General features: G+C 40.2%; 1 protein-coding gene across 6 annotated transcripts in view; it reads left to right on the top strand.

Moving 5' to 3' along the window:
• The window catches only part of PAK1 (p21 (RAC1) activated kinase 1), a 147,129-nt gene that overhangs the window by 45,380 nt on the left and 75,640 nt on the right, over positions 1 to 26,109 (top strand). Inside the window, exon 1 of one of the 6 annotated variants that reach the window (XM_037523022.2) lies at positions 22,664 to 22,732. The exons of the other annotated variants lie outside the window; for them this stretch is intronic. The gene's annotated coding sequence lies outside the window, so the exon portion shown is untranslated. Of the gene's footprint in view, positions 1 to 22,663; positions 22,733 to 26,109 lie in introns of those variants that run through there. 6 annotated transcript variants of the gene reach the window in all.

Here is a 26,109-nt window from a genome sequence, read left to right as displayed (position 1 = left end):
ACATTTATTTTGCGAGGTGGGTACAGAAGTTGTCACAGTTTTGCAGATGGGAAAGCTGTAGTGTTCCTAACCCTATGCTGAGCACTGTGGCTGACCTGGTTTTGAGTAGTTTCCAGAGTATTTTTTCCTACTTGACCTTCAGAACAGTACTGTGAATTAGATAGTATTTTCCCCATTTTATAGTAGAAGACTCTGAGGCTGGTAGAGAGAAAGGGGCAGAAACTGATGGAGTTGACTGGCATTTGTTATATGTATGCTTTATGCTTTTTATGGATGACCATGTTGCTTCCAGCCACACAAAAGCAGCAGGCAGTCAGGTGACAACATGAGGCAAAGAAATACAGAGCTTGTTTGTGAAGGAGAGCTGAGAGGCAGTCCTCTGATTTGTAATGTAAAGTTGTTGGGTGACGTTTTCTTCTGCTTATATGCTCTCCTACCTACTTCTTACTTTCTGGTGACACTGGCTATATATCACAGGTTGTAATTATAACTGACTTTTTGGAAAAATGTGTGTAACTTCTGCATTCTTCCACCTCATAAGGTCCATAAGTGTAGACTTATCTGTAAACACTCTTTTGTTCGCTACAACAGGTCAGTTCCGTGCTTACCTTTTTTTTTTTTTTTTAAAGATTTATTTATTTATGCATACAAGAGCTGGGGTACAGGCCAGAGGTGGGGGGGCGGGGAGTTGAGAGGATTCACCAGAGACAGAGTGGGGAACAGAACAGGTGGATTAACTGAAATACACTGCCAAGCGGAGCATTGGGCGAGTCAGGAGAGGTCTGCTGCACCATGTGGATGCTCCCTGGCCAGGGATCGAACTCACGCTGCAGTGGCTACAGATAGCTTCATAGTGTGGTGCTTAACCTCTTGCACCACCTGTGAGGCCCCCGTTCAGTGCTTACTTTTACTTGTGAAATTTCTGATTCCGTAGGCACATGGAAAGAAAACTGAGAGTCAGAAAGATTGATTTATTCAAGATTATGTAGCAGTCTGGTAGCAATTTTGGTAACAGATCTGTGTTTTCCTATGTCAAGCCCAGGCATTTTTGCACAGTGTTGTGCTGCTTCCCATGCATGTATAATATGATTGGGGCTCTATGATCCTGCTCTGTGGCTTTATGCAAATCCCTCTATTTTCCCTTCTGTAAACAAAAATATTAAATGCCTCTTCTACTTTCCATCTTTGGTTGCCTACCAGTGATGTCCTGGGGTGACATCTAGCCTCAGGATAAGTGTCTATGGAGAACCAGGGAAGTTTCACTGTCCTTGCCAGCCCAGAACTGTGAATCATCTGATAACAGCTCCTGAACAACTGCTTCCTGTTTCTGTGGTAAGGTGTGGTCAGGGTATACCAATTGAAGCAGAAAGCAGGTTTGAATTCAGGGGAAGAAGGCCAAATGGGTTATCTACTTCTACCCCTTCTTTATCAGGACTGTGTGCTGATTTTGGGATATGTTCGTTATCCTTTTAGCTTGTGGGGAAAATCTGCAAAGCTACTTAAATGAGATGAAAAAATTTTCCTTCTCTTCTTCTTTCATTTGTTTTGGTCAGTAAAACTAGTGACAAGAAATGACTCCTCAAGAGAAAATAGGTGGCTTAGGAAATCAATTGTTAGGCAAAGGCATTTTCATTGTGTTTTCTTTTCTTACCTCACTTTCCAGCCAACTTGCAAAGGTGATGATTGCTGTTATGTCCCTAATTTTACAAATAAAGAAAACAAAGTTTAGTGAGAAGTCGTGATCACGCAGGTAGTGAATACGAAAACCAAGATTTGAATTTAGGTCTGACTTTTAAGACCCGTGGGTGCTTCATTTCCTTCATTTAGAATGGGGAAGGATGGACTTGATGCTGCCTCGGTGCTTCCCCACTCTGAGTTTCTAGGACTCTGCCCTCATTTGGTTTTTTTTTTTAAAAAAACAAAGAAGTTGAATATTTCGCTCAAGCTGTGAAGGCAGGGAGTCTTACCCTGAAGCATTTAAGGTGCTCAATCTGTATTTGCCAAGTGAGTAACTTTAAAGCTTATATTTTACTTTTTTGTATTTTAATGAATTACTTTTAATGTACGTTGTCATACCGTACTGACCACCAACCCCCCAGTAATCCTCCACCATAATTGACAGGGTCCCCTCCCCCTTTCACTCCACCCCATTTCTGGTAGTTCATTTCCACAGACAGAGATCAAGGGTTTGTTTTGTTTTTGTCTGTTCCTTTACTTTGTTTTTTATATTTCACCTATGAGTGAAATCATCAGCATTTGTCTTTTTTCCTTCTTATTGCACTTAGCATAGTTTCCTCTACTGCCACACGTTATCACAGTGACAAGATGTTATTTTATTTTTAATAGTTGAATAGTAATCCATTGTGCATACACACCACATCTTATCCACTCAGTTGTTGTTGGGCACTTAGGTTGTTTCCATAGCTTGTCTATGTAAATAATGCTGCAGTGAACACAGGAATGCATGTATCTCTTCATACTGGTGTTGCTGCATTCATCAGGTATATACCTAGGAGAGGGATTGCTGGACCATATGGTTGATCTATTTTTAATGTTTGAGAAGCCTCCACACTGTTTTCCATAGAGGTTGGCCCAGTCTACATTCTCACTAACACTACAGGAGGGTTCCTTCTTCTCCACATTCTCTCCCACACTTTTTTTGGTCTTTTTGATGTGTGCCATTCTCATGCATGTGAGGTGGCATTTCATGGTTTTGATTTGCATTTCCCTCATGACAGGCGATGATAAACATTTTTTTCTTGTGCCTTTTGGCCAGCCGGGTTGTCTTTGGAGAAGTGTCTGTTTAGCTCTTCTATCCATTTTTGTGTATTTGTAATGGCCTTATTGAGAGCTAATTCACATACAATAAAATTCACCTATTTAAAGTATACTGTTAAGTGTTTTTTTGTTTGTTTATTCTTAGGATTGTATAACCATCACCACAATCTCTTTTTGGAACATTTTGTCCTCTTCAAAGAAACCCTGTATCTATTAGCACTCACCATTCTGCCACACCCTCATCACCCTAATTTTAGGAAGTGACTAATCTGCTTTTTGTCTCTGAAGATTTAATTTGCCTACTTTGGACATTTTATGTAATTGAAATCATACAACAGGTTTGTATGAGGTTTCTTTCACTTAGTGTATTTTTAGGGTTCCTCCAGGTTGTAACATGTATCATTTCTTTTAACTGCTGAATAGTATTTGGCAATATTTTTGCTGAATGAAACTCCATTGTATAGAGCTCTTTATTATTTCTATTTATGTATTTGCTTTGTTGCCAAGTGAATATTCATTCGATGACATGGTTGTTTTCACTTTTTATTTGCTATTATAAATAATGCTGCTCTGAACATTTATATGCTTTTTTGTGTGGGTATATATTTTCATTTACCTTTGATATATATGTAGGAGTGGAATTGCTACATCATATGATAACTCTAAGTTTAACCTTTTGAGAACTGCCAGACTCGTTCTCAAAGGGATGATAGCATTTTTCATTCCCACAGCATTGTAAGATGGCCAGTTTGTCCACATCATCACCAAAACTTGTTATTATCTGTCTTTTTTTTTTTAAGCTACGGCAATCATAGTACATGTGAAATGGTATCTGTCTCACTGTGGTTTTGATTTGAATTTCCTTAACAACTAGTGATGCTTAGTATCACTCCATGCTTGTAGGTCATTTAGATATCTTTGGACAAATGTCTGTTTGTATCCATTGCAACTTTTATAGTCTTATTTATTTTTTACTGTTATTATAAGGGTGTTTTCCTTTCTTTTCCCCTTTATATTTATAGTCTGGATACAAGTCCCTTATCAGCTTTATGGTTTACAGATCTTTTCTGCTATTTTGTGGATTTTCTTCACTTTTTTTGATGTATAAACATTTAAAATTTTGATGTCATCCAGTTTATTTCATTTTTCTTTTGTTTGTGCTTTTGGTGCCATATCTAAGAAACAATCCCTAGTCCAAAGTCATAACTATTTATACCCGTGTATTCTAAGAGTTTTAGCTATTACATTTTGATCTATGATTTGAGTTACTTTTTGTATTAGGTAGGAATTAGAGAGTAAACCTCACTTTTATATATTGATAACTAGTTATTACAATACCATTTATTGGAAGGAATATTTTCTCATTGAATGGTCTTGGCACTCTTTGATTTCTGGACTCTATTTCATAGATCTATATCTCTATACTTATGCCAGTACTACACTGTTCTTATAACTGTAACTTTGTATTAAGTTTTGAAGTTGGCAAAAGTATGAGTTCTCCAAATTTGTTCTTCTTTTTTTAAAGTTGTACAAGCCTTGCACTTTCATTCTTTATGCTATTACAAATGGAAAATTCTAATTTCATGTTTTGGATTGCTTATATATAGAAATACAGCTGATTTTTGTATATTGATCTTGTGTTTTGCAACTGGTTGAATTCATTTATCAATTCTAATAGCTTTTTTGATTTTTTGTTTTTTTTAGTTGGGGTGTGTGTGTGTGTGTAGATTCCTCAGGATTTCTAATACATAAGATCATGTTGTCTCAAATAGAAATATTTGTACATATTCCTTTCCAATCTGAATGCTTTTTGTTTTTTTCATGCCTAATTGTTCTGGCCAGAATTTCCATTATAATATTAAAGAAAATTTGTAAGAGCACATATCTTTGTCTTGTTCTAGATTTTAGGAAGAAAGCATTTATCAATGAATCAGTTATAGGTAACGGTATTACCTATGGGTTTTTGTATTTGTCTTTTATCAAGTTGAGGAAATTCCCTCTACTCCTGATTTCTTATCCCAGGTTGATATTTGATAAGAAATTCCAGTTTAGAAAGGTTAAATAGTCAACCAAGGTGGCAGAGTGAGGAATCAAAAGTACTTGGAAGTCTAAAGTCCCTGTTCTTTCTATTTTGCTACCATTGTCTCATTACTGTTGATATTCAGTTTGGTAACTTGCTCAAGGTGGTGTTTGCCAGACTCCTCTACCGTGATGTTATTCTTTATTCCTCCAAATTTGATAGGTATATTGTAGGAAAATACTATGAAACTATGTATATATTGCTTTCCTTGTCAGACTTTCAGTATATTTGTTTATATCACTATGGACTTATGGATTCTAATCTACTATGTAATAATCTATTATTCTTTTTTATTTTGATGCACAAATTCTCTCTGATTTGACAAGTAGGAGCCTCATTCAGGTTGGTTCCTCATTCAGATTGGCCCTACCTTTGACATGTCCCTAACGTTATCTGACCACTCTCTTGCTTTTTAGCCTAAGAGGGTGTTCTGGGTTCATCTTGTGCTTTCTCTGCCAGTCATTTCACCAGGGAACCCTGGTTTCTTACAGTGTTATATGGTATTTAGAAGCCAAGATCTGGCTGCTTGGCCTGTTTACTGCTGCAGGACAGGTGCTGCTCTTAGGACTTTTCAGTAGACATAGTGAGGAAATGAGGTTCCAACTCCTTATTACAGGTTCTCCCCACTATGTGGATGCTCTCATCATCCTCTGTGAGCCCCAACATTCCAGGCTGGTTGTCTATGGGACTCCTTTTCAACCTTTTCAGTGTGGTTTCTTCCATACCACAAGCTTACCCCCGCCCCTCATGTTACCCTCTCCCCAGGTCACCCTGTCCCCTCGATTCCTCCTTTCTGGTCTTTGACATCCCACCTTAGCCTGCCTCCCCAGCTCATCTGAGCATCCCGATCTCACCTGCTTGGACTCTGATTTTCCTTCCTGTGTAGGTGCACACTGTGTCTGGGATACAATCGCAGTGTTGGGCTGCCCTCGACTTCTTTTAACTAATATGATAACACTGTCTGTGCTTCTAATTTTCCTCTTCTTTTCACGCTTGCGCTACAGTGATTTTTCTAAAAATATAAGTCAGCACTATTCTACTTAGGAACTTTTTAGTAGTTAGTCCTTCCTTGCTTGTAAATTTCAAGTTCTTTAGACTGGCATTCAAAACTTTATCGATCTCATCCAAATATGCTTTATCTGCCTTGTTTCTTATTAATTCTTTTGTGTACCCTATACTCTAGCTGTCGTCACTGGCCATTCCGTAGATGTAACCAGTACATTTACACTTTCAGGTTTTTGCTTTTACCTTCTCTGCATTGGCCTAGCCAATGCCTTTCTTCATTTCTTCATTATCTGGCAAAATCTCTTGGGATCATAGTTCAGATATCTGGTGTGGGATGTACAGTGAAGGAGGACATCCATAAGGGGAGGGGGTCACCTGTTGAAGCCTCTGTGACCTAAATAGTCAAAACAATTTTCACTCTATTTCTGAAGGTGAACTTACTTCATTCTTGCTGTTTTTATGATTAACTCTTTTTTTTTTTTAATAGAGGCATGTTCTATTTATTTGTTTGTTTGTTTGTTTGTTTGTTTGTTTTGTTTAAACATGCACTGGGGACAGTCAGAAGCACGGGAGGGTGAGAGAATTCACCAGAGCCAGAGCGGGGAGCAGAGCAGGCAGAAGGACCGAAGTACACTGCTGAGGGGAGCAGCGGGCGGCAGGAGAGGTCTGCGCGCCATGTGGGACCCTCCTCCGGTGGGGAACCGGCGCTGCAGAGGCTGCGGGCAGCTTCACAGCCCAGCGCTCAACCGCTGCGCCACCGGGGAGGCCCTATGATTAACTCTTTACTTCTCTGTTGCCCCTGATTCATTGGCTGCTCCCAGATTTCACCCTACACAAGACATTGCATCTAGCAGACACTCAGGGAAGGTTGATGGAACTTTTTGAGGGAGTGAATTTTGGGTTGTGATGCTTCTGCATGATGGGTCTGTAGCCTGCATTTGAAGTCTCTTCAGAGAAGAGATTTAAGAGGCTCTGACTATAGGACAGGGTTTGGATGGTGGCACTGCCGACTAGGCCTACCCTAGTCAGAAATGTTTCTGAAAAAATTACATATTCACATTGCTTTTCTTTTTTGTCAGTTCCAAGTATGTCCTTTAAAAAACGTTTCTACACTTTCATCCCAAAGAAAAGAATTCTGGCTGCAGGTATATGGATATTTAAAGCTTCAAATAAGAGCAGCTACATCAATCTCCAAAAAAAAAAAAAAAACCTATCCCAAACTGTATAGGACAGTGTAAGGACATGTGTCTCCTGACACTCTGCCTGCCATTTAGCTCATTTCTGGAGAGGCATTTAAGCAAAAGTGTCAGCAAATGAGGGTTTTAGATTTTCTGATCTGTCTTTTTCAGGTACTGTAGGGAGAAAATAAGCATCACAAGTTTGGTTATTTGCAGGATGTGGGGGTGTCTGGGGAGGAAGAAAGGATGGAGACTGTGTTTTCTTAGTTCTCACTGCCATTCCCACTTGCTTTAGCCGTGTATCTTGGTCCTCTCTCTTTCTGCTTATTTTCTTCTACAGGCCTTTCTTTTCTCGCCTTTAGGACCATCTGATTTCAAAGCCTAGACTCTTTTCCATGTTTCATAATCATAATCATAGCAATGAATGGAAAAAAATGGGATTATTTGTTTTTGCCTTTCCTGACAGATTTTTAGTCTTGTTAAAATAATTTCAAAATTGAGGTCAGAACATTTTTTAATATACATATTCAAATTTTAGCTGATCCTCCTGAGGTGCAGCACCAAGGGATTGCAATCAAGCTGTATTTACCTACAAGATTAACTCTTAGTCTGATTTGGCTTGAGTGACAATGGAGTGTTCCCAACTCATTGCCCCACCTACCTGCTGGTAATTGAAATTAAGGAAAAATACTCATATTTTGGGGGAGCAGCAGAGGAAGATATTTAGGTGTGATGGATCTGAATTCTAATTCCAACTAATATTTACTGGTTTTACAATCTTTTTTTTTTTTAAAGATTTATTTTTTATTTATACAAGTGCTGGGGTACAGGCCAGATATGCGGGAGGGTGAGAGGACCCACCAGAGACAGAGTGGGGAACAGAACAGGCAGACTGATGAAACACACTCCTGAAGGGAGCAGCGGGTGAGACAGGAGAGGTCTGCCGGGATCGAACCCACGCTGCAGAGGTTGCAGACAGCTTCACAGTGCGGTGCTCAACCGCCTGCGCCACCAGGGAGGCCCTGGTTTTGCAGGAGCCTGCAAAACAAGTGTGGAGCTCTTTGTGCCTCATTTTTCTCATCTGTACAATGAGGATAATAAAGCTGTTTTTTTTTTTTTTTTAAGGTTACTAAAAGGTTTATTTACAAGGGAAGGGGACATGAGGAAATGTACAACTTGGGAGAAAAGAGGGAAATAAAGTCTTAAATGCATCCTACCCATTTCCGCTGACCTGGAATCCCAATGGCACACTGAGAGCTGGCAGCCAGCCAAAAGCCATGAAGACAAGGACCCCCCCCCCCCCCCCGCCCCGCAAGGCCCATGTGTCTGGTTTTATACCAAACCTGGCTGTTTAACTCCACCCTCAGGTCCCAGCAACCCTCCCTTGTGTGATGATGGGATTTGTAGTTCCCAGTGTCTTCACAGTGTTGACTGGAGTGGGGGTGGAGTCCACAAAGCCTGTGTGGAATTAGCTCAGGACATCCTTTCCCCCCAGCAATTCCCCTCTTTCACTTTTTGTCACCATTTCCATGGTGATGAAGATCAAATATATGGATGCTGGGATAAAGTCTCAGATGAAAATTTTTCAGGGTTCCAGTGTGAAAGAAAACCAGTCTTTCCAGGTATTGTCCATTGTGGAAAGCAAAAGTCCTCCATTCCTGGAAAAACAGTTCATCAGTGCAAGCCAAAACAAAACAAAAAATCTGGAGGCATTAGCCAAAACAAGACAGCAAATATGTCAAAATCACAAGAAAAAAGCTTAAAATTGGTTCAAATTATGTAAAAACCATGTTCTCTCAACCTTGAGCCCAAATTCTTTTGACGGCACAGCAAAAGTTTGCAAACTATATCTACTTGTAAGCCATATTACCTATTTTTGCATAAAATCATAGGGCAGAATAACTAAACAGCAATTTTAGCTGGCTTTTGGAATACTCCATATAGGATCAGAGTGAACTCTTGACATTTGGTCCATGTAGGCTTGCATGTTCCAGAGACCTCCAAAGAAGGTGAGGAAGCTTGCCTCCATTGGCAGGACTGGACAACCTGGCAAATGAAAAAGTCCTTGTACCATCAAGAAGAGGAAAACCGGGCCTCCCCGGTGGCGCAGCGGTTGAGCGCTGGGTTGCGAAGCTGCCCGCGGCCTCTGCGGCGCCGGTTCGATCCCTGGCTGCTCCCCGGCCACTGGAGGAGGGTCCCACATGGCGCGCAGACCTCTCCTGCCGCCCGCTGCTCCCCTCAGCAGTGTACTTCGGTCCTTCTGTCTGCTCTGCTCCCCGCTCTGGCTCTGGTGAATTCTCTCACCCTCCCGTGCTTCTGACTGTACCCAGTGCATGTATAAACAAAACAAACAAACAAACCAGCAAACAAATAAATAAAGCATGCCTCTATCAAAAAAAAAAAAAAAAAAAAAAAAGAAGAGGAAAACCCAGGTGGAGTCTGATGAGACCAACTTTGCTCCTGAAGCCTACAAAGCTGGTTTTTGAGAATCATCAACATTGTTTATCTCGTGTGTCATTTCACACTTCTCCAGTCACTTTGACTCCTATCATCTTATGTCATCTTCACAGTGTTCTCAGAGAGGGAAACACTGTGTGATTGTTCCCATTTGAAAAACGAGGAACCTGATGCCCACGGGAAATAAATGGCTTTTACAAGAACCTAGGACTTTTGAATTCTAGTCCAGAACTTATACTGGCCAGGTGTAGGACCGGGCAAATGTGGTAGAAAGTCCTGAATTGAAAAAGAATACCTTGATTGTAGTCTCAGCTAAGAGAATTTGAGAGTCATCTCAGAATTTACTTTATTAAAACAAAAATACTAGCTGTTCTGCCTAACTCACTTTGGTGTGTTTATTCAGCAAACAGGTATGGACTGTGCTATACGCTGTGCTAAGCCTGGTCCTTTCTCTTCAGCTGTTCATTCTTCACTATGCATAATAGATAAGCTGTATGAGTAGGAAGAGCAATGTAGTGAATGTGTGTGTGTCTGTGTGTGTATGGGAAATGGGGGGGTGCTGGGATGGGTGCTGATGGTGATAGTGGTCAAAGAGAAATGGCTTTGGGACTGGCCTTTGCTTGTGAGGAGATATCTCACAGAATTATATGTGGGCAAATAATGAGTATGATTGTGTCTTTTTAATTATAAAGTACTGCATAAATATTAGGGATTGTCATATCTTATAGAAGGTACTTTTCTAAAACCTTGGCAAACTTAGAACACCTTAGTTGGAGCCTACGTTAATTGAAGTCCGAAGAAAGACTTCAGTGGCAAATAAGATTGGAAACTCATTTGAAAAAATGTGTCTTTTTAAAAACTTTTTAAAATTTTTTTTGAGAATTTATTTTTTTATTTTATTCTATATATTTTTTTACATCATTTTTCATTTTTGTACAATGCATGCATTTTCATCTTGGTTATAGTCCCCATACAATTCCCACCCCCCCTTGTTTTGATCCTACTCCCTTCTCCCCCTCTGCAGTGTGTCTCTGGTTTATAGTTGCCTGTTGATTTTGATTTTTACTTATTATAATTAGTCTTTCTCCTGGTCCCTTATTTAGGTTTTCTAAATTCCTGCTATGAGTGAGACCATCTGGTATTTTTCTTTGTCTTTCTGGCTTATTTTGCTGAGCATGATCCCTTCCAGCTCCATCCATGTTGCTGCAAATTCATGAGTTTATCTTTTTTGATTGCTGAGTAATAGTCCATGGTGTATATGTACCACATCTTCTTGATCCAGTCATCTATTTTTGGGCATTTGGGTTGTTTCCATAGCTTAGCTATTGTAAACAGTGCTGCTATAAACATAGGGGTGCAGGCGCCCTTTTGAATTAATGTTTCTGTGTCCTTTGGGTCAATACCTAGGAGTGGAATTGCTGGATCCTATGGAAGCTCCATCTTTAGCAGGCTGAGGAATCTCCACACAGCTCTCCATAGTGGTTGGACCAGTTTGCACTCCCACCAACAGTGCAGGAGAGTTCCTTTTTCTCCACATCCTCACCAACATTTGTTGTTGCTAGTTTTTTTAATATGCGCCATTCTCACTGGTGTAAGATGGTCTCTCATTGTAGTTTTGATTTGCATTTCCCTGATGACAAGTGATGCTGAACATTTGTTCATATGCCTGTTGGCCATTTGCATTTCCTCTTTGGAGAAGTTCTTTTTAGCTCTTCTGCCCACTTTTTGACTGGGTTATTTACTTTGTTTTTGTTGAGTCTCTTCAGCTCTTTGTAGATTTTTGTGATCAGTCCTTTATCATTAGTGTTGTGTGCAAAAATTTTCTCCCAGTCGTTGGGGTGTCTCTTTGTTTTGGTTACTGTCTCTTTTGCTGTGCAGAAGCTTTTTCATTTGATATAGTCCCAGCTATTTATCTTTGCCTTCACTATCACTGCTTTGGGTGATGTGTCTTTAAAGATGTTACTGAGGTATATGACATGTAATGTTTCGCCTATATGAAAAAAATGTGTCTAAAGTGGTTTGAGGGGCCTCCCCTGTGGCACAGCGGGTTGACCGCTGCTCTGTGAAGCTGTCCGCAGCCTCTGCAGTGCTGGTTCGATTCCTGGCCGGCCAGGGAGAAACCCACGTGATGCAGCAGACCTCTCCTGCCTCGCCCGCTGCTCCCCTCAGCAATGTCCTCCGTCCATGTGCCTGTTCTGCTCCCCGCTCTCTCTGGTGAATTCTCTCATCCTCCCATGGCTCTGACCTGTATCCCAATTCTTGTATGAATAAATAAATCTTTAAAAAAAATGAAATGGTTTGAAACTAGCAGTTCTTAAAATGGGGATATGGTTATTAAAATGGTCTTTGATAACACAGTGGAACTTTAAACTATCTATAGGTTTATGAAGAACTCATTTATAATCACCTTTCTATTATTTTGAATCAGATTTTACTAACTTACCATTCATTTATGAAAGTATATGTTTTGGGAGTGCTGCTTCACACCTCAATGTGTGTATATGCTTTACTCATCTACCAGCAAAGTTCTAGTGCCCCCACACTATCAAATTGACCCCTCTCCACCCTCCTTCCACCCTTTTCTCCTCTGGTAACCACCATATTTTTCAAGTCTAAGAGTTATTTTTGTGTTTTGTCAACTTGTTTGAGTTTGTTATTTACATACCACATATGAAAGAACCCACCCAGTAAATGTCTTTCACTTTTGGATCTATTTCACCTCTCTTAATCACCTCAAATTGCATCCATGTTATTCTAAAAGGCAACATTTTATCTTTTTAATAACTAAATAGAATTCCACTGAGTATACAGGCTCCAACTTCTTTATCTAGTCATCAGTCAATGGTCATTTTATAAAAGCCACTTATACATAGTAAAGACAGTTTTTAAAAAGCCATTTGTGCTACTGCAGCATTTAAAATATTTAGGAGAGTCAATTTGTATGATGAAAGTTATAATTGGACTTTTCGTTGTGAACTTTATGTCATACATATACATACAGATATTGATTTATAATGATGCATACCTGAAACTTATGTTATAATGCAATGTTACTTCAATTAAAAAGAAAGTTCAAGGCTTCCCTGGTGTCCTAGGGCTTAAGAACTGGGTCTGAGTTGATCCCTGGCCAGGAACCTAACCCACATATGGTATAGTAGACCTTTCCTCTTTCACCAGCTGCTGTCCTTAGCGGTGTGTTTCATTAAATCTGCCTGTTGTGCTGTCCACTCTGTCTCTGGTGAATCCTCTCACCCCCCCCACACCCCAACCGGACCTCTGGCCTACACTCCAGTTCTTATGCGCGCGCGTGCACACACACACACACACACACACACACACACACACACACACACAGAGAAAACCCACAAGGAGAAAAAAATAAAAAGAAAGCAGTTCAATAAATAAATAAATAAATAAAATGTATAGGAAAGGTATTTAAGGCAGTCCTGGAAATTGCATTTCCTGGGAGTGTAAAAGAATCAGAGCAAGGCAAAGAGAAATTGGGTGACCAGATCAAAAGATATGTGATATTTTTATTTTCTAGATTTATTTGGATTTAGTAGATATAATTGTTGAGAACCTTCTATATACTAGGTTTTAATTAGGTCCTGAGGGAACAGAAAACATTGCCTCATCAAAGGAACTTAAAGTATGACTAGAGATGTAAGACCTGTATGGTAAACAAAATGACAAGTTTTTAGGAGGTTATAATGGCATATGTATTGATGTTAAAATTCTTCTTTTTTTTTAATGTTGAATTCTTTTTTTTTAAATAATAAATTTTATTTTTTATATTCCCCATACAATTGCAACCCCCCCATTCTGACTCCAATCCCTCCCCTCCCACCCCCCACCCCCCCCCCAAAAGTGTCTCTGGTTCATAGTTTTTTGTTGATTTTGATTTTCACTTTCTTATAGTTATTCATTTTCCTGGTCCCTTATTTAAGTTTTCTAGATTCCTGCTATGAGTGAGACCATCTGGTATTTTTCTTTTTCTTTCTGGCTTATTTCGCTGAGCATGATCCCTTCCAGCGCCATCCATGTTGCTGCAAATTGCATGTGTTTATCTTTTTTGAATGCTGAGTAATATTCCATGGTGTATATGTACCACATCTTCTTGATCCAGTCATCTATTTTTGGGCATTTGGGTTGTTTCCAAAGCTTAGCTATTGTAAACAGTGCTGCTATAAACATAGGGGTGCAGGTGTTCTTTGGAATTGATGTTTCTGTGTCCTTTGGGTAAATATCTAGGAGTGGAATTGCTGGATCATATGGAAGCTCTATGTTTAGTAGGTCCAGAAATCTCCACACAGCTCTCCATAGTGGTTGGACCAGTTTGCTCTCCCACCAGCAGTGCAGGAGAGTTCCTTTTTCTCCACACCCTTGCCAACATTTGTTGTTGCTAGTTTTTTTAATATGTGCCATTCTCACTGGTGTAAGATGGTATCTCATGGTAGTTTTGATTTGCATTTCCCTGATTACAAGTGATGTTGATAATGTTGAATTCTTGACCCAGAAGTGGTAGTGCTACCTATTGTAGCATCTAATAATCAGAAGTAATGCCCATTTTCTCATTGGACTTGTTCTTTAGTATGACTGTGCTTTGTTCTGGTAGTTTAACCCTAAGCCTAATTCCCCCAACCTCCCCTACCCCATGAATTGCCTGATCTTTCAGTATACATTTTGTGCTTAATCAGCTAGGATCTGGGACTTAGTTTGAGAATCCTTTGACTCAGTGGTCAGCAGACTGACTGGTAAGAAAAATTTTCCATCCTCTGGTTGACTGAACAAAACTGAAATTCTTCTAATATCAGACAATGAGAATTAATTAGCTTGAGTTTCACTCCCTTCCTATTGATTTTGGTTTGACTTCCAGGATTCCCAGAGCAAAACTTGATCATGAGTTGTAATAGCTACCTTTAGCATGGACTGTTGGTTCTGTGCTGTAATTTTCTTTTACTTTGTGACCTGTATCCCACTGGTGACTACCATTGTGCTAAGGTATGTATCTTTATTTAAATAAGAAACCTGGAAGCTGTTTTTGAAGTAGTCAGTTATATAGTTATCTTGTATAAAAATAAGGACTTACTAGGGAGAGTAATTGCCTGGCTACTGGGACCATTCAGTATGCTTTTCATGTTTGGCTCTGTAAATCTTAATTTGCTAGACCTTCTCCAGTCTCTTACTACACTTATGGTTAGATCCTAGTAGCTGACAAGGAATTAATATTTCAGACCAGTCAGACTCTTCTTCCTCTTGATTCTCTAAAATGCTTCTTGTTTACATCAATTAGGGATGTTTTCAGCTGTGAGTAGTAGAAAACCTAATAATGATTTAAAATGTAAGGATTAATTTTCTTCACTTAATAAGTCTGGAGGGAGGTAGTTGGTTGCTGGCATGGGTTCAGATACTCACAATACCTTTTGGAATCCAGCCTCTTTCTGTTTTCCCTCTCTGCAACCTTAGAGTGTTTGCTTTCTGCCTTGGGCTTATGACCTCATGGTTATGAGATGTCTACTGCAGTTTCAGAAAGAATGCCTGAAAAAGACGAGGGGTGGGGAGGGAGGGTGGGTATCAGAGCTAGCATTCCTCCTGTGTCCTCTTTTATAATTAAAGCAGCCATTTTCCCAGAATTCTTGGAAGCTTCTTGTTATGACTTACTGGTTAGAACTGGCACGCCAAACTTTAAAGAGATTGAGAAAATTTAGTAGAATATTTAGTTATCTCATTTCCTACCTGGACAACATTAGGGTTTATTTAGCATGAATGAAGGGAGAATAGATATTGGTTAGGCATTTAAAACTCATTTCCCCCAATTTCAGTATCACTATCTATGAAAATTCTACTCCTTGTTCAATACCCAACCCAAATACCATATTCTCCATAAAGCTTTCCCCAGCTCTACAGGTATAATTACTCTCTCCCCTTTTTGGTACTTTAATTTTTGGCCTTGTTAAAATTCAGGTACATTTTGAGTGATGATTAGGTGTCTTGTAAATGACTGCCACTGAATAGATTTTACCCTTTTTTCTCCATTTTTGTTCTACCCTTGCTTATTTCTTTTTCTTGAAGGATTTGCTGTAAATGGTCATTGTTATTTATTTATTTTATATTCTATCTTATTTCAGAGAGATTCTTTAATTGGCCCTGCCATTTAATTATGAGAATGATTTATTATTAAATGGCTATTTTATAACTAAAATCATTATTGTTGGCTTCTACATTTAACTGATGATATCAGAAGGTTGTAATTCTCAATCAGTAAAAAAGGTTTTGTTCTTAAACTTATTTGTGAATGCAAAAGAATCAAAAGCAATAATTTTGAAATCCTATAGACACTATAATCACCATAGTCATCAATTAAATACATATGCCTAATAGTTGAAAACTGTAATATCTAAACAAAATTTGCTGGTTATTCCTGATCATTATCCTTTATATAGTGTTACCAGGGGCTGCAAACTCATATGCCTTCAGAAGCCAGGTGACTTGAAAGGGCCTGGTCAGGCTAAGATGACTACACAGACAAAATTATTGCTGGTCAAGGTCCAGGAAGTAGAAGAATAACTTGTGAATTGTTTACTTTATAACCCAAAGGACTATATTAATGCAAGTAGTTCTTGCACTTAAAATAAGTTAACGGCTAACTTGTGTAAACTTAGCAACATCACTTTATATCTCTAGGATTTAATTTCTTTCTTTGAATGTACAGTTTTGTCTCTAAAGTAACTTGTACCTTATATGATTCTGCTTTTAGCTAATAGTTTCTGCCTAGATTGCAAAATATTAACCCTCAGTAATGAATGAAACTGCTGACTTTTTTTAACAAGATGTCTCAATTTAATGAGTCTTTTGTTTCATCAGAGGAAGCCATGCTTAGTCAGGCACGCACCATTGAATGTGTGAGCCAACTCGTCAGTCTTTGATAACCAAACCAGTATCTGGTTTTTGAGAACTGAGATTTCAAATAGATTTCAAATAGATCTTTCAAATAAATAGATCTTTCAAATGATTTCAAATAGATCTTTCTTGCTAAAAATAGTAGTAGTCCTGTCTTATACTGTATGACACTTGTTTCTTCTACCCTGTCCTGTTTATTTTGTTTATTCTGTTTCTTGTGTGATAATTTTTACAGTTTCATATATGCCAACCTCTCTTATTAGTGATTTCTGGAGACATAGGATATAGGCCATTTCTAGGTTATCATTAATCCCTGAAATCTATTATAGATTAGGGCACATAGTAGATGTCTGATAAATGTTTTAAGAACTAGCATACTTGGGCCTCCCCTGGTGGCGCAGGCATTTGAGCGCAGCGCTGTGAAGCTATCCGAGCCTCTGCAGCACTGGTTTGATCCCTGCTAGCCGGCGAGGGTCCCGCATGGCGCGCAGACCTCTCCTGCCATGCCCGCTGCTTCCCTCAGCAGTGTGTTTCATCAGTCTGCCTGTTCTGTTCCCCCGCTCTGTCTCCGGTGAATCCTCTCACTCTCCTGCAAATCAGGCCTGTACCCCAGTGCTTGTATAAATAAATAAATAAATCTTTAAAAAAAAGAAAAAAAGAAATAGCATACTTACTAGATATGTAGGTGACCAAAGGCTAAAAGTGAAAGCTACTGTACTAGATGGGCCGGGGGTGGTGGTGGAGAATGTGCTTGAAAAGATGGATTAAAGCTAACAAGATAAAATTTAAGGATGATGGTAGTGAACTTTTGCATTTTAAGTCTTACTGAAATGGCAGCATATGAGCTGTCTGGAGGACACTTAGCATGAGGCTATTCTTATAAAAAATGTTGATTTTTGACTGCCTAAGTCCAGTGTCAGCCAGAGGCATAACAGTGGCTAAAAATGTAGTGCATCTTCAGATTGAATTGTTGGCAGTATAAGTATGGTTAAAGGAGGTGATAGTCCAACTATGTTCTGAAGCAGACAGCCTACAGTTTAAGAATCATGTTCTCTCTAGGATACTAGGCAGTAAGAAAGTATTTTAAACAGGACTATGTTTAGCGGAAGGTCCCTTAGGTCACAATACTCAAATTAGAGTCTGAACTGATCCCAGTCTGCAATGAGGTAAGCTTAGAAATTGAGTGTTTAAAAACTTAAAATTTGACAGAGGAATCTCATGACTAGTGAATCTAATAAAGAAAATGAGTTTATCTTATCTTTTTTTATGCTTAATGCTTTATTTTTATTTTATTTATAGGGAAATATTTTAGGCATACATAAAAATGGACCAAGTATAGAGTGCCCATATGCTCTTTTTCCCCTACTTCTCAAACTTCCTCTATTATCATCATGTTGCAATAGGGTGGTACAACTGATGAACCAGTTTTGATACATTATTATTAACTAAAAGATCATAGTTATGTTAGGGTTCACCCTTTGTGTTGTGCAGGTCTGTGGATTTTAACAAATGCATGTCATACATCCATCATTACAGTATCATACATCATTTCATGCTATTTTATCTATTTATCCCTATCACTGACTTCCTTTTGAACCCTTTTCAACTACTGATCTTTTTGCTATTTCTAAGTTTTACCTTTTCCACAATATCATATAGCTGGAATCAGGCCCCCCAACCCCCTTTTTTTTAACTTAGTATACATTTACAGTTTTCCATGCCTTTTTGCACCTTGATAGGTGCAAAATAGGTGATTGCTTATCAATTCATCTACTGAATGGCATTTTATTGCTTCTAAATTTGGTAGTTATAAATAAGACTTCAATAAATATTTGGGGACAAGTTTTTGTGTGGACATAAATTTTGAACTCATTTGGATAAATACCTAAGTGTGCATTTGCTGGATTGTATGACAGCCTGTATTTAGCTTTGTAAGACACTGTCAAACTGTCTTCCTTGGTGAGCTGTCCAGATCTTTTATCCATTTAAAAATTTTTTTTTTATTGTGGAGTTTTAATAATTCTTTGTATATTTTGGATATAAGTTTATTAGATATATGTTTTCGCTAATACTGTCTTAGTATGTGACTTGTCTTTTTATTCCCTTAACAGTATCTTTTGTAGAACAGAAATTTTAAATTTTAATTAAGCCCAGCTTATCAATCTTTTCATTTGTGGGTCATGATTTGGGTGTTGTATCTAAAAAATCACCACCAGAGCCTCCCCGGTGGCGCAGCAGTTGAGCGCTGGGTTGCGAAGCTGCCCGCAGCTTCTGCAGCACCGGTTCGATCCCCGGCTGCTCCCCGGCCACTGGAGGAGGGTCCCACATGGCGCGCAGACCTCACCTGCCGCCCGCTGCTCCCCTCAGCAGTGTACTTCGGTCCTTCTGCCTGCTCTGCTCCCCGCTCTGGCTCTGGTGGATTATCTTGCCCTCCCGCGCTTCTGACTGTATTCAGTGCTTCTTTAAAAAAAAAAAAATCACCACCAAACCCAAGGTCATCTAGGTTTTCTCCTATGTTATCTTTTAGGCATTTTACAGTTTTGCAGTTTACATTTAGGTCTATGATACACTTTGAGTTAATTTTTGTGAAAGGTGTAAAGTCTGTGTAGCACCATTTATTGAAGAACTTTTCTTTTTTCCATTGAATTTCCTTAGCTCCTTTGTTAAAGGTTAGTTGATTATTTTGGTAGGTTTATTTCAGGCTCTCAATTCTATTTCATTCATCTATTTGTTTATTCTTTGGTTAATACCACACTGTCTTGATCCTGTAGCTTTATAGTAAGTTTTGAGGTTGGGTAGATTTAGTCTTCTGTTAAATGACTATAAAGCTATTGTAATATCTGTAAAGATACATTGCCGAAGCCACATCCAAGACGAATTGAGTCAAAATCTCTGCTAGGACTTCAGTATATATTTTAATGCTCCCAGGTAAATTGATGTACAGGGAATATTGAAAATCACCTTACTAAGACCATAAGTTCCTTGATGGTGTGGACCTGATCACTGATGTGTCTGGCTATCCTCATTGCTGTACAAGAAGCTTCAATAGTTGTTGAATGAACAAATGATTAAGAGGCTATTAAAACTGGGGGTATTTATCTTAAAGAAAAGAAAAACTGCAGGGACATAACTGACAGCCTTTAATATGAGTTGCCCTGAAGGATGTTTATTAAATGCTCCAGGAGGCAGAATTGGAAGTTTATAGAGAGACACCAGGTTCAGTGTTAGGAAGTGCTGTCACACTGCTACTTGCAAGGGAGCTCTTTGTTTCTGCATACATACCAGTAGAGCCTGGAATACCATCCCTAACAGGACTCGGCATGGGGTAGAAAATTGAAAGATAAGATGCTATGTTTATTGATCATTAGTTTAAAAAACTATGTCCAAGGCAGAGGACTATTTCTGGCTTCCTCCACCCTGTATAAGTCAACATGAAAGATAAGGGTGTGGAGTCAAAAGAATATCCTAAAAGTACTTTGAATTTGAGTTCTGATGGTACAGCAGATCTGCCAGTCTGAATTATTGACCTATTCTCTCTATAATGTGGGTGTCTTCACGAAATTCTCTGTCTCCTTCACCAAATTTGGTCTTCTGGTTGTTGGAGTAGCACAGGTATTCAGGGTCTGGAAACAGTGAAAGTTACTTAAAAGAAGAGCTCTTTCTGCCCTGATCAAGTTTCTGCATCCTTCTGCAGTTAGATTAATTTGGACACATTAAATGGAAGTGTAGACAACTGCCAGGGGAAAATTGATAAATATAAAATTTCTCTCTGTTATATTGATTAGGTATAATACTGGTTTACCTGCTCTTTGCCAGAAACTAGAGAGAGGGCTAACTCTCCCTGTCATGGCAGAGAGAAATAAAGCATAGGTGTAGGAGTCAGACCAGCATTGGGATGACGGCTGGGTCATTTACTACCTTTTTGGTTTCGGGGAAGTCACTGCCTTTGCTCACTCATCATATTCTTTCAGTAATTCTGCTGCTGCTTCTTCCAAGCTGTATTTTCAGAATATTTCTTTCTTTCTTTCATCTTCCAACATTTTAGTTTAAATCATTCATCTTCTCTTGCCCGGACTTCTGATAGAATCTACCTACTTTCTTAATTCTATCATCCTTCTCTCTGTTCTCCATTTAGTAATCAGTTATGATTTAAAAAAATTTTATTTTAATGATTTAATTTTAATGGCTGCATATGGCTAGGGGCTAATATATTTGTGCAGATCTAATTTGTAACTGCTGTCATTTGTAATTATTAAATGCAAATCCTTTGTACTTGATCTCTTTGCTTTAACTGTTTTCAAGACTTTTTCCCCCACTTTTGTGTTCTGATTTTTTTGTTTGTTTGTTTTGTTTTGTTTAAATATTTATTTATTTATTTATTTATTTTTTTTTTTTTTTTAAAGATTTATTTATTTATTTATACAAGCACTGGGTACAGTCAGAAGCATGGGAGGGTGAGAGAATTCACCAGAGCCAGAATGGGAAACAGAACAGGCAGAAGGACCGAAGTACACTGCTGAGGGGAGCAGGGGGCGGCAGGAAAGGTCTGCGCGCCATGCGGGACCCTCCTCCCAGGAGCAGCCAGGATTGAACCAGCGCTGCAGAGGCTGCGGGCAGCTTCACAACCCAGCGCTCAACCACTGCACCACCGGGAAGGCCCGTGTTCTGATGTTTTATAGTATATTTAAAGGTATAAATTTCCTTTTATTTTGTCATGCTGGATAGCCATTAACTTCCACGCTCTGAGGATTAGAACTTATTTGTCTTTTAACAACTATGGAAAACTCTTTTCAAATATTACCTCTTACTCATTTTTATGATCTTCTTCTGGAATTCATTTAGACATCACTAGAATTCCTTATTCTGTTTTCCATGTCTCTTAATAATAGGGCATTCATTAGTTCTGTTAAGTCTCTCTGGGCTGCATTTTGGAGAATTTCTCTGATTTAATTTTTTTAATTCACTCATCTTCCGTTCTGCTGTGTCCAAATTGCTTTTAATTCAGGTTTTAAATTTTATTTCCCACGTCTACAAATTTGATTGGCTTTGTCTTCAAAATTAATTGCTCTTTGTCTCTACTTTCAAGCTTCTCTTATTTCATCATAATAAGCATAACAGTTTTATAATCTGTGATAACTTCAGTGTCTAAAGTCTGGGAAGTTAATTTTCTGCTCATTGTTACTTTTAATTCCTTGTATCTTTGCTAGGTTTTACTGTGAGTCACTCATTTTCTATGGAGCTCTAGTTGTTGGAGTCAGTGATCTTTTAAAAATGTAAATTAGACCTTGTCATTTTAAAATCCCCCAAAACCTTCCCATTGCTGAAACTTAGAACAAAATGCAACTCCTAGTTAAGGCCTGGAAGAGACAATACATTACTCTGACTCCAGCCCTATCTTTCAAGAGGTGGAGTTAGCAAGGTAATATGTCCTCCTAGAGAACGTCTGGAAATGTGTGCAGGTGTTTTTTATTGTTTCAATTATGGGAGGGTACTACTGGCCTTTAGGGGCCTGGTAAATGTCATTGTATTGTGCTATTCAGCTCAGGGGCCATCTCATAAATGCTCAGAGTCACAATAGGTGCTTCAGAAATAACTCACTGTATGAAACCACATTCTTCTTGGACTTCAGTTTTGGTATCTGTGGATTAGTAGACTGCGTACTTCATAAGGTTGTGGTGAAATAGACATAGTATTTTATAAAGCACTGGTAAACAATAACAAGAAATGGTAGCTTTTGAGCTTTCTTTGCTTAGAAGCTGCTAAAGGGCCCACCTCAGCTTTCCCTGTGGCATTAGCATTAAAACTTGACACCTCTGTTGGGAGGTGAGTGCAGCTCTTTTCCTGCAGGGTCGATGGATAGACCCCTGGGTTTGATCTGAGCGGTGGAGCCCAGGCCCAGCTGTAGCAACTAAGCACAGAGGAAGAGCTGCTCTGATTCTCTGCCTGGACGCCTGGACTCGGGCTCACCCAGCATTCTTCAGGCCCTGGAAAGCCTGAACTCAGCAAGAAATTAACCTCCCTTTGGAGACCAGGAAGGGGAGTACAGCAGAGGGGGTGGGAAGGTCGTCTCCCAGCCCTTAGCGCTTCTTCACAGAAAGGAGAAGCTCGTCTTTCTCCCGCCTCCTCCCCTCCCTTCTTCCCCCGCCCCTTCTGCTTCGCCAACCCCGGAGCTGCGCCTTCGCTGCGCCTGCGAGGGCGGGAGCTGCCTGCCGGGAGCCGGGCTCCGCCGAGAGCCGCGGGCGCAGCCGGGCGTGTGCGGCGGCCGGGCGGGCGGGGAGGTGCGGCTCTGCGACAGCGACCGGTCCAGAGATGCCGGGCCGGCGCTCCCCGCCAGGTACTGCCCCCCGCCGAGGCGCGCCCGTTTGGGTGGCGCTGGGGAGGAGGGGGCTTTCCTCCGGTTTCCGGGGAGTGATGGCGCGGGGTCCGGTGGATTTAGGGTCTCTTCCCTTAAGAGACCCTAAACAAGAGAGGAGGCTTAAGGTAGAGACCTCAGACGAGCCTACCCAGAGCTAGGCCAGCGCGCCTTGGAGCTCTGGCTAGCTGAGGGTGTGCAAGAGGGGAAGCTGGTTTTGGGGAACTCCTCTGTCTCAGGAGCCTTGCAGCACCCTTCTGCTTTGTGGCCTGAGTGATGCTTTCCCCTGCCTTGGCTTAGCTGCAGGCCTGCGGGGAGCTGGGGGCTTTTCTCTAGGGTGTTGGTGGGAGTATTGTAAGTGACCTGTTAAGAGTTGGAGTAAACTGGAAGATAGAAAGGGATGGGGGTGATTGACTGGTCTTGCTCCATCAGCCTCTGTGGGCCTCAGTTTCCTTATGGGTGCAGTGAAGGGCTTGGCTTCCTTTTGTAATTCTGGCTTTCCCAGGCCCACACACTGCCTTTTGGGAAGGCGAGCTCGTTAAATCCCTAGAATGATGTGCAGAGATGTCCCCCTTAACACTGTAGGAAACAGGCAAAGGTAGGAAGCAGACCTTGATACCCTGTCTTCCAGCCAGCCTGTGTGTGGCAGCTTGCTGGTCTGCTCAGGACCCAGTGACTTCATGGGCAATGCAGAGGTTGTTGAAAATGCAGATTATTTTAATGTTGAGTGTTGGTGTGTTGGGTGTAGAGAGGTAGGATTGGTAAGAAACAGGTTAATGGTTTTTCCTCCAAAATGGCCAACTGGCCAATTCTTTCATATTTGGGTATAAAACTGCTTTTAACTAGGCTGTTTTCTCCGGAACCCTCTCGTTGCTCTCTCAAGTTAATGACAGACCTTGAGGCTGTGTAATGCCTTAATCACTATCATTCTTTCCTTCCTGATGATCTGGGACCAAGAAACACATGTCAGGCCTGCTGCTAACCTACCTTGATTATTTTGTACCACCTCCTCCAGTTTTCCTATGGTTCTCCCTCCTGGCTTTCTCTCCCCACTTTTCTTTCTACATCCTGCTCCTGATTATTTTTCCTTTGCTGGCTACTACTCACCTTTTCTCCTATCCCCACTTTCTCCCTTCTTGCTTCTCCCTCTCTTCCTCTTTATTGTCCCTTTCCCCCCATGATAAGTTTCCCTTCCCTCTCTTGGGTCCTTTTCTTGGTTAAACTTTCTCATTTTTAGTAGGTTATTGGCTTATAGGAACTTCTGCTGCGGTGCTTGCGAGGTCTGGATACTTTGCTTTCTATCGAACTCCTTTCAGCTTTCACTTACAAATTCTGTCTTCCCCAAATGCCATCCTCTCTCCTTTCTCTCCTTACTGTCTCCATGTCTTGTTTGAACTGGCCAGTTAAGCAATCTTTCTTCCTAGGATTGTTCTGACCTCCTTCCCTGAGCCAAGTGGGCGATGGCAGAGAATAGGAAGCAAGCAAGATGGGAAATGGGTGGGGGGGGGGGTGCTTGAAGACTAGAGCAAGTCTCCAGCAGGGTTGGGCAGAGGATCATCTTCTCTTTAGTGAGATGAGTGACTGGGAGAGGAACAGAAACTCTGGCAATTTTTAGGAGTTACCAATCTGGAGGAAAAAAGGTTGATCTGTAAACCTAGGAAAGTAAGGGATAGGGTGAGGGAGAGAAAGAGTCCTGGGGTAGAAGAATAGTAGTCATTTTTTTTAAGAGTTTTTTTTTAAAGTTTTATTTATTTATGCATACAAGAACCAGGGTACAGGCCAGAGGTATGGGAGGGTGAGAGGATTCACCAGAGACAGAGTGGGGAACAGAACAGGCAGACTGACTGAAGTACACTGCTGAGAGGAGCAGTGGGTGAGACGGGAGATCTGCCGCGCCATGTGGGTATCTTGCTGGCCAGCCGGGATTGAACCCGCATTGCAGAGCTGCGGACAGCTTCACAGCTCTGCACTCAACTGCCTGTGCCACCAGGGGAGGCCTGCAAACTAGTCATTTTGAAGAAGAGTTTGATTTGAGCAAGATAAGGGGGTATTAGAGGGATAAAGATGGGTGTGATGAAGAAGACTATATAGTTTGGCAAATAAATTATTTTTTTTTCCCCTTCAAAGGCTGACATTTTGGACTGGTTTGTTTCTACTCATCAAACTTTTCTTGAATGGTATCCTCAAAATAGGGAGAAGCAGAGATAAGAAAACAAGGTTCAAGTTTGCTGTCTTTCTGTTACTGCTGACTAGACTAGAATGTGTTGTGTGTTGTAGATAGAGAGCTTTTAATATGGCATCCATCCATCACCAAACATTCTCTGAACTATCTCTTCTGTGTTAATTATGGTGGCAGGTGCTGGGACACAAGAATGGAAATTGGCTATGATAAATGTATATGATATGAGGGAAGCACAGGGACTGTGATAACACAGAGGAAGGAACTTTTGATTCAGAAATTAGTTGTACTGGGACATAAACTCAAGTCTTCTTTCAAGGCGATATCTATTTTCTTATGGTATCTTCTGGCACTGTGTGTACATAAGTATACTAAGGGTTTTCTTATGTTCTCTTTTCTGCCTGCATGTGGGCCTAGATTCTCTAGATATTGCTAAGATGTAAAAAGAATAACTCCGTGTGGTAGGTCACTGCGCGATAGCCAAACAAAAACTCATTACCTTGGAAGGGAGCAGACTTGGTCCCTGCTAAACTTCTCTTGGCTCTAGGCCACTTGGGTGACTTGGTGCTGAGTCCCTCTGTGAGTCATTTGTTCTGTTCCTTACCTTCCACACTCCATTTTCTTAAATTCAATTTCTGGCAGGCTGTAGAGTCCAGAGACCAGATGGAGGTAGGCTACACGATTTACCTCTATTGGCCTCTGTAAAATAGAGATTTTACACTTCATAAGGGTAGAAAAATGAAATAAAATAAGGAATATATGAAACTGCTTTGTAAACTATAAAGTGCTATACAGATGTCACTGTGGCTGTTCCTGAATGCATTTTCAGCTATGGAAAATACTCCAGTGCTGTACCCTGAAAGAAATGTCTAGGGTTGCTCATTGAATAGTCTAAAACTGGACCTCAATCTTTAATAATAAAAGAATTGGAGGGGACTAGAAAGAGAATGATTTAGAGACTGGTAATTGAACCCCATGTTGAAAACTGAGGCCAATAGCCATAATGATTTGTTTAAGGTCAAATAAATAGTAGGTGGCAAGTATAAAAGATATTTTTAGTGGTAGCTTGTGATATTTAAAAAAAAAAAAGGGGGGGGGGAGGATTTAAAAGCAGACTGACCTCAGCTCAAATTCTGAACTGGTTCACTTGCTAGCTACTTGGTTGTTTTTTCTTTTTTTT

This window comes from Talpa occidentalis, unplaced genomic scaffold (genome assembly GCF_014898055.3).
Source record: "Talpa occidentalis isolate TD23 unplaced genomic scaffold, MPIMG_talOcc4v2.1 talOcc4.3, whole genome shotgun sequence".
Lineage (NCBI taxonomy): Eukaryota > Metazoa > Chordata > Mammalia > Eulipotyphla > Talpidae > Talpa > Talpa occidentalis.
Note: the sequence above shows the minus strand (reverse complement) of the source record. Positions and strands in the feature narration are given on the sequence as shown.